The sequence below is a fragment of the Sparus aurata genome, chromosome 12, assembly GCF_900880675.1.
Source record: "Sparus aurata chromosome 12, fSpaAur1.1, whole genome shotgun sequence".
NCBI lineage: Eukaryota > Metazoa > Chordata > Actinopteri > Spariformes > Sparidae > Sparus > Sparus aurata.
This window is the reverse complement of record NC_044198.1, coordinates 7,005,916-7,017,927: the sequence shown is the minus strand read 5'-3', so window position 1 is coordinate 7,017,927 and position 12,012 is coordinate 7,005,916. Positions and strand designations below refer to the sequence as shown.

General features: G+C 39.0%; 1 protein-coding gene across 4 annotated transcripts in view; it reads right to left on the bottom strand.

The window, feature by feature from the left end:
* Nucleotides 1-12,012, bottom strand: part of whrna (whirlin a) — a 167,542-nt gene that overhangs the window by 68,122 nt on the left and 87,408 nt on the right. The window lies entirely within an intron of this gene.

Genomic DNA, 12,012 nt, shown 5'->3' with positions numbered 1-12,012 from the left:
TGCGAGCTAGAAATAGTCTAATGTGGAGCCCATTTCCACTTCACGCTGAAGACACATGGCAGCAGAGTTTGTACTGTATGTGTACCTGCAGCATGGATACGGGCCATTGATATTTATTATATGTACCGTGGGCATCAGCAGATGTGGATGTCAGTTTATGAGTTGTTTATTTTTTCAAGGACAGACACAAACACAAGGACATTGCAACCAAATTCCTGTTTTAATCATCATTAGCAAATCACAGCTCAATGCTAATGCCCATACACTTGCTGTTTGCGGTCTTTGATGTTATCTATCAAGGACTAAATTGGCATTCTTTATTCTGCACCAAACTGCTATCTTTGGTGCTATCTATCTATTTATTTTGTGTTAGGGAGATCCTGATCCGATCTGCAGGATCGGGATCGGGGCCATATGGGCATTTTTCCACTGAACGGGGATCGGCAATTTTAAACGTGGACCCAAGTCCGACTTCTTCTTACGTCACAGCACAATGTGTGGCAGAACGCAGACGCACGCGTAACATTACTCTGGCAAACCTGTGGATCAAATGTCTGCGGTGTGGAAATGTTTTAAATTGGACAGCGAAAGCAGTCCAACGGCGACATGTAACCTCTGCAGTACAACCGTTTCGCGAGGGGGTAACAAAAAAAGTTGCATTTAATACTACACATTTGATACAATAAAATAAATAAATAAAATAAAAGGTAACTGAATTCATTGCTCTGGATAACCACCTCATCTCCATGGTCGGGGTTTAGGATTTTCTTTGTCATCTGTTGAATCCCTGGTATGCCCTACCACCCCGGCACATTACATTTATTCCACTTTCAAGTTACAACGTGCCGGTATGCGCTCTAGTTTCGTCGGTTGTATACAGCAGAGCATACAGGCAATCAAGGAGATGCTGAACGCGTGTGAAATAGACAAGCAACGTGTCCACATCATTTTATGTGACAACGTAAGGAATATGAAAAAAGCAATGAATGATACGGAGGTACCAAGCGTGGGCTGCGTCTGGCACACACTTCAGCTGGCTGTACACAAGGGTCTGCTGGCACAGAGCAGCGTCACAGACTCACCTGGTAACGAAAGGAAGGTGGTAGGCCAATGTTGCAATAATAATAAAAATAATATTAAAGGACTCGGATCGGGATCGAGGTGAAAAAAAACCTGATAAATAAATAAAGTTTGTCTGTTGTTATAGTCGTTCCAGCTTAAGCCTGAATTTATGGACATTCTTCATGGCATGAAATCATAAAACTCTCCAGGTAATACTTCATCAGTGAATGTTTACGCTGTCTGTGTGTTTTACACTGATGCTTCTGTTTGTTATTCTGGATGTTTAATATTTCAGTGTTTCTGTTAGATCCTCTTTTTGATGTTTCCTTCAACAGCAGCAGCACCTGGTAAAGCAAAGTTCCCCTCAAGGAACAATACATTTCTTTTAAGCACACGTACATTAGTCTAAATTGTCCCTATCAGCAGCGTTTGATGTGTAATTCTAAACAAATGTTTTTTTTCTTCCAGCACAATCTGAGCAACAGATCTTGTTTTTTTTCCAGATCTGCTCATTTACTTTAAAAACACATTATAGAGAATTTCCAACATACTCAGCCACAGCAACAAATGGTGAATATGCAAAGGTCAGTGCTCCAGGGATTGATCTATTCTAAACCAATGATTAATAATTCATTAAAGTAACTACCTGACATGTGGTGAACTTAGACTCAGTGTGGTTGTATGCAACTGTTGTCAGAATTACAGTATAACACAATAGGATAGGGATGGAGCTCAACAAAAATGTCTCAAATATTTATGTTACAGAGCACAAACAGAAGTATATGTACCTCTGAGAAACTTCCTCCTTTTTTTGTGCTGGAGGAGATGACACACATTCGTACAATGCCTGCAGTCAGCCATCAGCACAGTGCTTTGCCAACGTTTCTACATCAGTTTTAACCTCATAATCAAATAATATACTGCACACACACAAAACAATGAGCAGCTGAGGTGAATATGATGAGATGGTGGCAGTTTGGCCCATATGGCAAAACGGAAACGCAGCACAGGTTATGTAACTGTAATTGTTGACTTCCATACAACCTAAATTTTATAACCTATACATTATATAATTTAGTATCGCTGCCAGATTTCTTCCCCCTTTCTCTCTTTCTTTCTATTTCTGTATCCCTTACTTTTCATTCTCTATATTCTTGCTGCAATGTACCTGTATTGTTCTCGGACTGCTGTACTTGTGTACATTTAATAGCAATAACATTTTTTACAAGTTACCACCCATCGAACCATGTCTTTAGGTTGCCTTTTTTTCTGTCAAACAATAAACACACACAGACACACACCCTACACACTGACCCTTAGTATGTGAACAAGCTGAATCTGCAGCTCCCCTCGGAGTTACAGAGCTTTATAGCTTCAGCTTGTTGTTTAGCCATCAGGCCTACAACTTTACTGTTTTGGTTCACTTCTCTCAGAGTATATTTGGGCTGCAGAAAGAATGACTTTTTTTTGCTGAAAAACCTACAAAAACCCACAATACACTACATGCTCAGCCCCAAACAGCAGACAGACACAATTAGGGACTCGGTTGTGAACATTGTGGAACATGTAGCAGTTAAAGAGTCTAACATTACCATCAGAAGTTGGTAGGGACCAAAACAGAGCTAAAAGAGAAAGAATGCTGAACATTCAACAGATGGAAAGACACACAACCTGCTCTGTAACTGCTGCAGGCTTAAATAAACAACTGTTTTGCAACAAGCCGGCCATTTACTTTATGTAAATAGTGGGTTCATATCTAGTGTTCAATGCCCAGAAGTGTTCAAATGATTAGTTACTGCAGGTGTAAGGATTAGAGGCCTCAAACAAATCTTTTCAAGCTTTTAGTAATAAAAACAGTGTCAGGTTGAGAGGAGCACAGGTTCTTCATAACTTCCAGACAACTCAAGCAATAAAGAAAATTGCTTAATATTGAAAACAGTTATATATGGGAGAGGATGTTGGGAAAACCCAAATAGAGTTGCTTCCTGGTAGTACATCAAGTTACTTTTCCAATCTGTAATGTAATTTTTCAGATTGGAGTACCAACAACCTTTGGCAGAGCTCAGAGAACTCAGCTCTAGTATATTTTCTTGTTGAAAAAAGTGTGTAAATGCCTCAGTCATGCCCCAAGAGGAAAGATCTGTGGAGGCATTATGTCCCAGACACACAATGCCATTCATAAAGAAATGCTCTTTTAAAGATTACTTTTATGGCATTTCCACTTTATATGGCCACTTACACTGAAAAGAGGCAAAGAAGATGGACGAGAAGAAAGGTAACATAGCAACAAAAGGGTTCAGGAGAATTTCAAAACCTATAATTTTATACCATTTTCTCTTTTTCAGTTAACTGGAAGTAAAGCGAATCAAACAGAATTTTTCCTGACCCTATCAGTTGCTGGTTGAGTTTGGGTATGCTTTAAGATTTTTGGAGGGGAAAAAAGTGAATATGTCTCTTTAACATCAAAGGCTGGTCAGCATCAAATGTGATGAAATATACATCTTTAGTCTTCGACATCTTCGAAGTTTGTTTTGACTCAGCAAGTACTATTTGACCATGTTTGCTTTAATTTATTTAGTCATTTATATTTAAATTGCTGCAACATCAAACACATAATATCATTAAACACTTCTCAATAATGGCTTGGTTGCATTTTTGGAGGTCGGCATACTGGGTCAGTGAAGTAGTGGAAACAAATGTATGCATAGTAGGGCCAAAATAAATGGACAAAAGATGGCACCTATCATGTCCTGAGGAAGTCTTCCATCTTTTCAGTGTGGGTTTGTCATTTGAGTTGAGTTTTGTTTTATTTTCAAAAAGTAGGTGGCAAGATGATTAAGTTACATCTCAACATCCTGACGACTGTGCCAAAATTCAGGCAATCAGTGGAATCAAAGGCCACACAAGGACTGAACTGTTACACAGTCAGCAAACATTGTTAAATTCATTAGGTTGCAACAAAGCATCTTCCTTGTGTAGACAGCCAGAACTAAATTGTTTCAGCTATGTATTCTGGATACAGAGAAAAACAAACACACACTCACACGCACACACACACCTGTACCGTGTTGCCCGCCAATTTGTTTTGTGCTCTTTCAGCAGGATTGCTCTATCATCAGAGAGGATGGAAAATCACCTCTGTGCAAATTGAAAATATTTGGCCTTAATCCATCTATGTGTTTGGCTTTCTCTATTCAGTTAGACATGGCCCGTGTGTATACACAGTTTATATGTGAGTGTTTGAATTGAATCGAGGATAAAAATGGAAAAAGTGAGGCTGAATACATTTATTAGAAAGTGCAGACTTCAGCTATATCCCCCTATTATGAGTTTGCTGAAAGCTTGACGAACCAAACAGATAGTAAAAAGAAGCTGTTAAATACATCCCAGAGAATTTGAGGAGTGTCCAATGTCCTCTCTGGTTACCTTCATGTGTTGACATCACAGTAGGCATGACCTTTTCCCCTTGGCTTTAATTAAATTAAACCAAATCAGGCAGATGTCAACAGAAGGGTACTGGGCTGGGCTGACCTTTCTCCTCCTTCAGATTGCAGTGACTGTGGCGGGGATGCAATACCGAGTTTAGTGTCTACACAGAGTCCTGCCTGGAAGTCATCCAAACTTGCACATATATATTTAAGGGCACTGACACACACAGTTACATGTGAACCTTAATTTTGTCAGATTTTGCAATTGTTTCTTTTCACTGCAAAGCCACATTAATGCTACACACACACACACACACACACACACACACACACACCTACACACACACACACACACACACACACACACAAAGTTTAACAACAAAGCATTTTACAAGACTTACCATCAATCCAAGAGGTGGCAGGAGAGCAAAATGACGTGGTAACATTTACACAGCCGCTCTTTCATTTTCTCTAAGACTGAAGGGCGAGGGAGTGACATCTTGGTGCTGTGATGATTATAGAACCCTGGAAGCGTTTTAAGCCATCCATCATAGTCATACCAGACGTTTGAAACCTGCGTATACCCACAAACAGTGAAGACAGTCTGCTGCAGGGTAAGGAGCTGGGCTTTAGCGTCGACGTTATGGACGGTGAAGAAGAACAATCTTCTTTCTCCTGCTGAGTGCTGAATGAAAGCTTTATGTCTTATATCTTTAGTTTATGTGTCTGTGCCCTGAGGATGGTTGGCACTTTTAAGGATGCAGAAAGGATCCTTCTGAGTTAACACAGTTACAATAATATTAATGTTGTGGGTCACCTTGATCCTGATGAGTTACTCAACCATATTTTATATGAAAATAAAGCTTTATTCCATTTATTTTTTGTTTCTTTATCTAATGGCTTGTGGTTAGCTACAAGCCTTTAAACCCAGTCACAAATGGTGCCAAACTAAGATTGGCTGAGTCTCAGCCTGACAAAGACTGGACCATAAAGAAAAATAACAGGATAAGAAGAAACATCCAAAACATGATGACAAAAATGAAGCAGGTAACATTATAACAGACCTACTGTCAAGACTTTCCCATTCCCTGAATAAAAATAAACACAGTATATATAAAATTGCCAAAAGAATGCTCGTTAAATCATGAAAACCAGAAACACCAGCTCACAGTTTATCTGGACATTATCTTGATGATAAAGTCCTGTCAAAAAATAAATCCTATCATAGCTTTGTCTGAATTTTGAAAGTATATGGTTCAGTTTATTTACTTACTATGAGCTGTTTGCAGTCAAAAACCAACCACACTCATGTCTTACTTTTATCACTATTAACCCTAACCCTAATACAGAGAGACACACAGAAAATACACTTTTTCCTTGCCTAGCTGTCAGTTTCTGCAAGATGTCTGCTTCAACTCCAAGACAATAAATTATTAACAACAAACTAAACACAAGTTTTTAAGTTTTAGATATCCACCCTCTTCAACCTGCCAATCACTCTGAAAACATTTGAAGAACGCATGACAATGTTTTCAAAAATGAAAAGCTTCTCTACCTGCTGTGAACCAGATTTTTTATCTTTCATTTCTGAAGCAGCATTGAGCCCTGTAGACTGTAACATAGTGGGACCAACTAACCCTAGAAAAAAATCCTATCAGATCATAATCAAATCGTATCAGATATATTCTGCATCCTCAATAACCTACACATTATATCAAACTGCACTGATCATCACATGTAGCTTCTTTTCGAAAGAAAAATTCAAATTGTGTGTATTAAAAAAAAAAAGTTAAAACGTTTTTAAAAAACTACAAACCACTAACACAGAAAGGGTAAATGAAGGGCAACGGGCCCCTTCAGCTAGGCATCAGACTGACAACACAATAGGAACTTCACAGAGCCACATGCAGATAGATAGCCGTGTAACTGCATGACATGAAATCAATTTATTTAAGTTTATATATATATATTTCTGGGAGTAACAAACTGAAAATAAGGGGTGATCTTACTGGCAAAATGATATAAAAAACAGACACAAATCCTCACATTTAAGGATCTGCAGTTAGGAATTTTGTTTCCCTATGTTTGGAATTTTTGCTTTAATAAATGTTTTAAAGGATTAATTGATCAGTACTGTTGCTGATTAATTTTTTATAGTTTTTTGTGCCTAACTCTTAAAAGAAATGACTCACTTTGCCAGATAGCCTAATTTGGATGAGGAGGACTTTTTCCATTGGGAAAGTAAAGTATGTACTCTCTTATTCATCACCCAGGGCAAGACTGTCTGGTAAGAGTGCGGGCTCTACCACGCTCTGGTGCTGCAGCATTAAGCTGACATTGAGGAAGTTGTTAGAAATCTTTAAAAAGGCATGAACCTTCCTTGCACCAGTGGTACAGTTTAAGATGATGAAACACTGGATCTTCCTATTACACACAAACTGAAGTCCTTTTAGGAGAGGATGTTTCTAATCTGAGAGCAGCACAGCTCTCCTCCTGCTGTGAGATGAACTCTGGTCTCTAGAGACAGCAGGAGGTTCCTCATCCAAATGTTAACAGCGTTGCCATTTGCCAGCACAAATATAGAAACACATGATTAAATCAACATTAACATCACATTAATGTTTTTACACATTTTCATAAGAGTTTTTATATTATAATACAGCTGAGTACACAGATGTTTCTGCTCTCCAGATTCCTCATTATCTATTTTAGTAACAAACAGCTTAATTTCGAGACTGAATCTTCTTTGCATTAAACATGCTTTGTCCACCTTAAATTCCTTTCATTTTTACCCAACAAAGTACTATACAGAGGAAAGATACGAAATAATGAAACACAAATAATCAGCACATAGGCATTTAACTTCCTCAGTATCTATATGGCTTTTTTTGTCTAAACAATCTAGTTGCACAAAGAGTAGATCACATCAGCGTTCCTTTTTAAAATGATACAGAAAAGTGACATATTTAATAAATGTTTTTGGAGAGGCCCGACTTCTTCAACTCTTAAAGTTTTTTATGTTGTAATTTTCAGGGTTCATGTTTTGGCAAGTTTAAATTAGTTAGTTTTTTTTTTTTTTTCATACAAAATCCAAAATGTTCACACAAGAAACATTATTAAAACGGAAACAGACCACTTTTCAACTGCCCCCCTGCTAGTGTTTCCCTGTGGTATTACTGTCAGAGCCGCTGTCGGAAACACAGCGTTAGCAGCATGGCCACCACTAGCAGCCTGAAGCAAAAAACAACAGTGAGAATCCCAATTTGACCTAGAAACCCTGTATTCAGTTCTACAAAAAGGCAGAGCAAAATACCAGCTTACATCAATAAGTGGGCTGCTTTTTTTAAAGACTGGTCCAGTAGAAAGAATGGCGGCTTTTTAAACATCTCAAGTCCCAGTGGTTAGGGGGAACAAATTTCAGCGGAGAAACAGACTTTGACACATCACCAGAGCGCTCTCCATTGAGTGACCGCCTGTCTCTTCACTCTTTTTTTACTTCGGTTTCAATCACTTGCTATCTTTACCTTCTTTACCTCCTCCATCAGCAATGTTCATTTTCTTTTGCAGTGTAGAGATCCATTGTTATTTCAGTTGTTCCACTGTTACCTGGGGATAGCGAACTAAGAGAACAATGCCTCTTTCTGTTTTAGTTGCCCAATGACAAAAGCACTTCCTTTTTGCAATAATGCGACCTTCATTTTTGCGGAAAAATCCAGCCCGGTGGCAGACTGAATAGATTAGTGGAAGAATTTACATTACTGCTGCTCACTTCACGAATCCATAAGAAAGAAGGTTACCAAGCAGCAGTGGACTTCTTGTTAGTACAAATCATATATTTTGGCTTGATTACATCTTGGATATTTAGTTTCACACCCACTGAAGACCAATTCTTGTATATTTTCGAAATATTATGAGGGACACTTTTACAGTGCACATTTTAATAACCTTGCCTTTGGGTGCTAACAATCGCAGAAATACTAGCGACTGATATGATAATGTCAACAGTGATGGTTATATAGAATAATTATCTCCTTGGAGATATAATATGTTATACAGGTAGGTCCCTGAGCAGATTTAATGACCGGCTCAGAATTTTAAATACCATGACCTGAGATTTAGTGTCTGTATGTCTCACCGACAGCATTTCCTGCCCACCTGAGTGAGCGAATGCACACACAATGCAAGCAGTGCCTGTTACTGAATGTGGGAGGTTGTCTATGGCTGTGTGTTCTGTCCTTCTCCCTCTCTTGCTCCACTTCCCCCTCACTATGTCAAGTCGGCACATGGCCCTGCAGGTAAAGCCAGGTGTCTGCTGTAGCATGACTCCAAATCAACAAAAGGTGAAACACGTCGCACCAGACAGGTCAATGTGCCCTTTTTAGATCTTTGCTTCATACACTGGACCCTGGACTGGAGTATGAATGTGCTTGCTTGAATAGGAAGCTTGGCTGCCTAATGTGCATTTCAGTATTTCCAAATCCAAGGACTAAGCTGACAAGGCACCACAAACACAGAAAAGGGAGGGAAAATTGGGCAAAGAAGATGCAAACTTAGCTCTGAAAATTGATTGATAGTTTCCAAAATACATTCTTCAATATGCACATCACAGCACAGCTCCAGAAGCAGAGTTAAGTAGTTGACACATATGAAATAAATAAAAGGGCTTGAGGGGGAAAAAGCAGGAACATAAAAAAGCAAGCAGGGCACATGTCATATCACAGGATATTAAAGCCTTTTCTACCTACCGTCTTTTCTTCCCACTCTTTAATAAGAAGCCTTTCTACTTGTGAACAACACTTCACATCAAGATGCGGTGCTCAGTGTGTGCGCCTGTGTGGGCCCTCTAATAGGTGTCTGTGTAATTGGCTGCTTGACAGGCTGATCACTAACAGCCATGAGATGAAGGGCTCAGGGGAGGAGACGTCCATCCTCGCTCTCCTTCTGTTGCCATGTCACCGTGACAAACAGGCATCTTTAAGCAAACCAACTAAAGCTTTGCACTTGAAGGATGACTACTCTCCTACCTGAGAATGAAAAGATCACTGTGTTCACAGTTTATATATGGTATGGTACACCTGTCCTGCATTTTGAAATGAGTGACTATCCATCAGGATGCTGGAAGAAGGGTTACAGCACCCCATGAAGAAACAGAAAAATACTCTCCACATCTATATCATGAGCCAGTTGCCTAAGAGAGGGACGAGTTGTAAGTTGCAAACTCCTGCACACTAACTTCAAAAAATACATTAATTAACAACATTTAGAACTAGACCTTTATCAAGCAAAATGAAGATTAAGCACCTTCCTGCCTGGTGAAAGTTTGTACAGACACTTGGCAAATTATTGTATTTTACCAAGTTAGCCAGTGTGTGGCTTCTAGTGGTCCTATAGTCCTAATCATTCATTCATCTGTTACTTCCCCAAGTGCCTTCTCTAACAGAGGACACAAGCAGTATTCAGTGATGTTCAAATGGTAAAAAATACATTAAGTTTCACTTGTTTTGTCTTTCACAAAATCCAGACACTGTCCGGAAAATTAGTTTGAAACTGTTGCCTCAAACACAGAAACACAACCAGGGCAATGTCCAAGTTTTATTTATGGCAAGAGGTGTGGGGCCAGGGGAGAACACACAGGAGGCAGGAGATGTTCATAAAATAAGGTGTGGTAAACACAGTGTTTTATTTACAGCACACTGGGGTGGGCGATATGACCTAAAATTTCTTATCACAGTAGATTTGATTTTTCGTATTTTGCAGAGTTGGTATTATATCACAATATTACAAACTAAACTCCAACGTGATTCTTCCTTTATTCACTCTATTGGCAATGTCAGGGAACATGTCTTAAGAGAGAGAGAGAAAAAACCAAACAACATTAAAAAAACAAAGCAATAGTGTTTATTGGCTTCAAGTAGAAATAAGAATAATTTTTTTGGGAGGAACTATTTATGGAATACGATAGTCAGTGTAAAACAAGGCTTGTTTATCAAGTAGAATTACATAAAGCAGCCACACATCACGGAGCACAAAGAGCTTACATGTAATGTTAACTACAGAGCCACCTGAGCTGCGTTGCAGTAATACGTTTTACAAAAAGAAACGCAAGAACGTGTCCCACATCTAACCTACTACTGTAGTTAAATAAAAAATCAGTTTCCCTTGACTGTCCCTCTGTATATGAAATACTCCAACTTTGCTCCAGCCCTCAACAATAAATGGAAAATGACAAAACATTCGGTGGTGAAGTTAGTTTTAAGTTGGATGCACTGCTGTACACTGGTGAATGTCATGTCGTGTGTAGGACACTCCAATCACAATGACACTCGGTCTTTACTTCCTTGGATTGTGGGAGTAGATGAAAACGTTGGGTCAGTTGTTGCAGATGACAGCAGAGAACTCTGGTGTTTTGTTTACCTCTCCACATGTTTGTGTTACTGAAGTCTGAGTTAGCAAGGAAAACGGTAGTTACATGTTTAGCTGCAGTTTTTTATACCCTAAACCCTGATGGGGATGTTGCAAACCCCAGGCAGAACTTGACATGGGTGACAGTTACAAAAATGCCCACCTCTACAGCACATTGAAGATAATAGATGAAGCTACCAATTAATTCAAGATGACAGGTTTTGCATTGATATAAATTCTACCGGTAATGTTATTTATACATATTTGTATAGTGTTGGTGAAAGAGTGGATAGCCTTTTACAAACAAAATGATTTCACTGTTCTAGTTTTGTGCCAGTCACATTATAAACATCATCAACATGCACATTCATTTGCTGTGAATACTCCTTCCCATAACCTGCTCTATTCACACGCAGGCTCAACATCACCTGGACGAGATTTGTACAAGGGTGCTGGTGTAAGGTCAGTTAAATGTCCACACCAACTGACACAGACATTTGCACTCTCACTCACTCAAGTTAATGTCTTGATAAATTCAGTGTTGCACGGCAGGTGTGAAAGACGCTTTACTTATTTCACTGCAATATTATTTACTTAACAATTTTAATGAGAGTCAAAGCACAATTTATCTAGCAAATACCATATGTTGTTGTACTTTCTAATGTGTTCAAACACCTTAAAGCACTTAGTTTGATAACCCATATGATGAAGAATAAGAAAAAGAAAAATGGCAGCTTGATAGGGAATTGCCTAAAGCAGCCAGGAAATTAGTTCCTGTTTTGTTTTGTCACTGTGACAGAATCAGCGAAGAAAACATTTGAAAAATCAACACTGGTCAGAGGTGGCTGCATACTAGACAGAGTGGGTGTTAGATGTGAAGAGCAAATCTCATCCAACCAAGAATCCGGGCCTTCCCACCAGTTAAAGACATCTCATAATAGACTAGACCAGTGCCGGTATGTACTGATCCCTAAAGGAGGTTCTGCACTTTTAATGTACCACTGCTTTCAATCCCACCAGCTGTTCTGTACCTGACTATGTAATCTGACATGCTTGTAAAGACAGCAGGTAAACAAAATGTCTTCCCTCTCAGATATCAATGCCTTATAGACATTTTCTT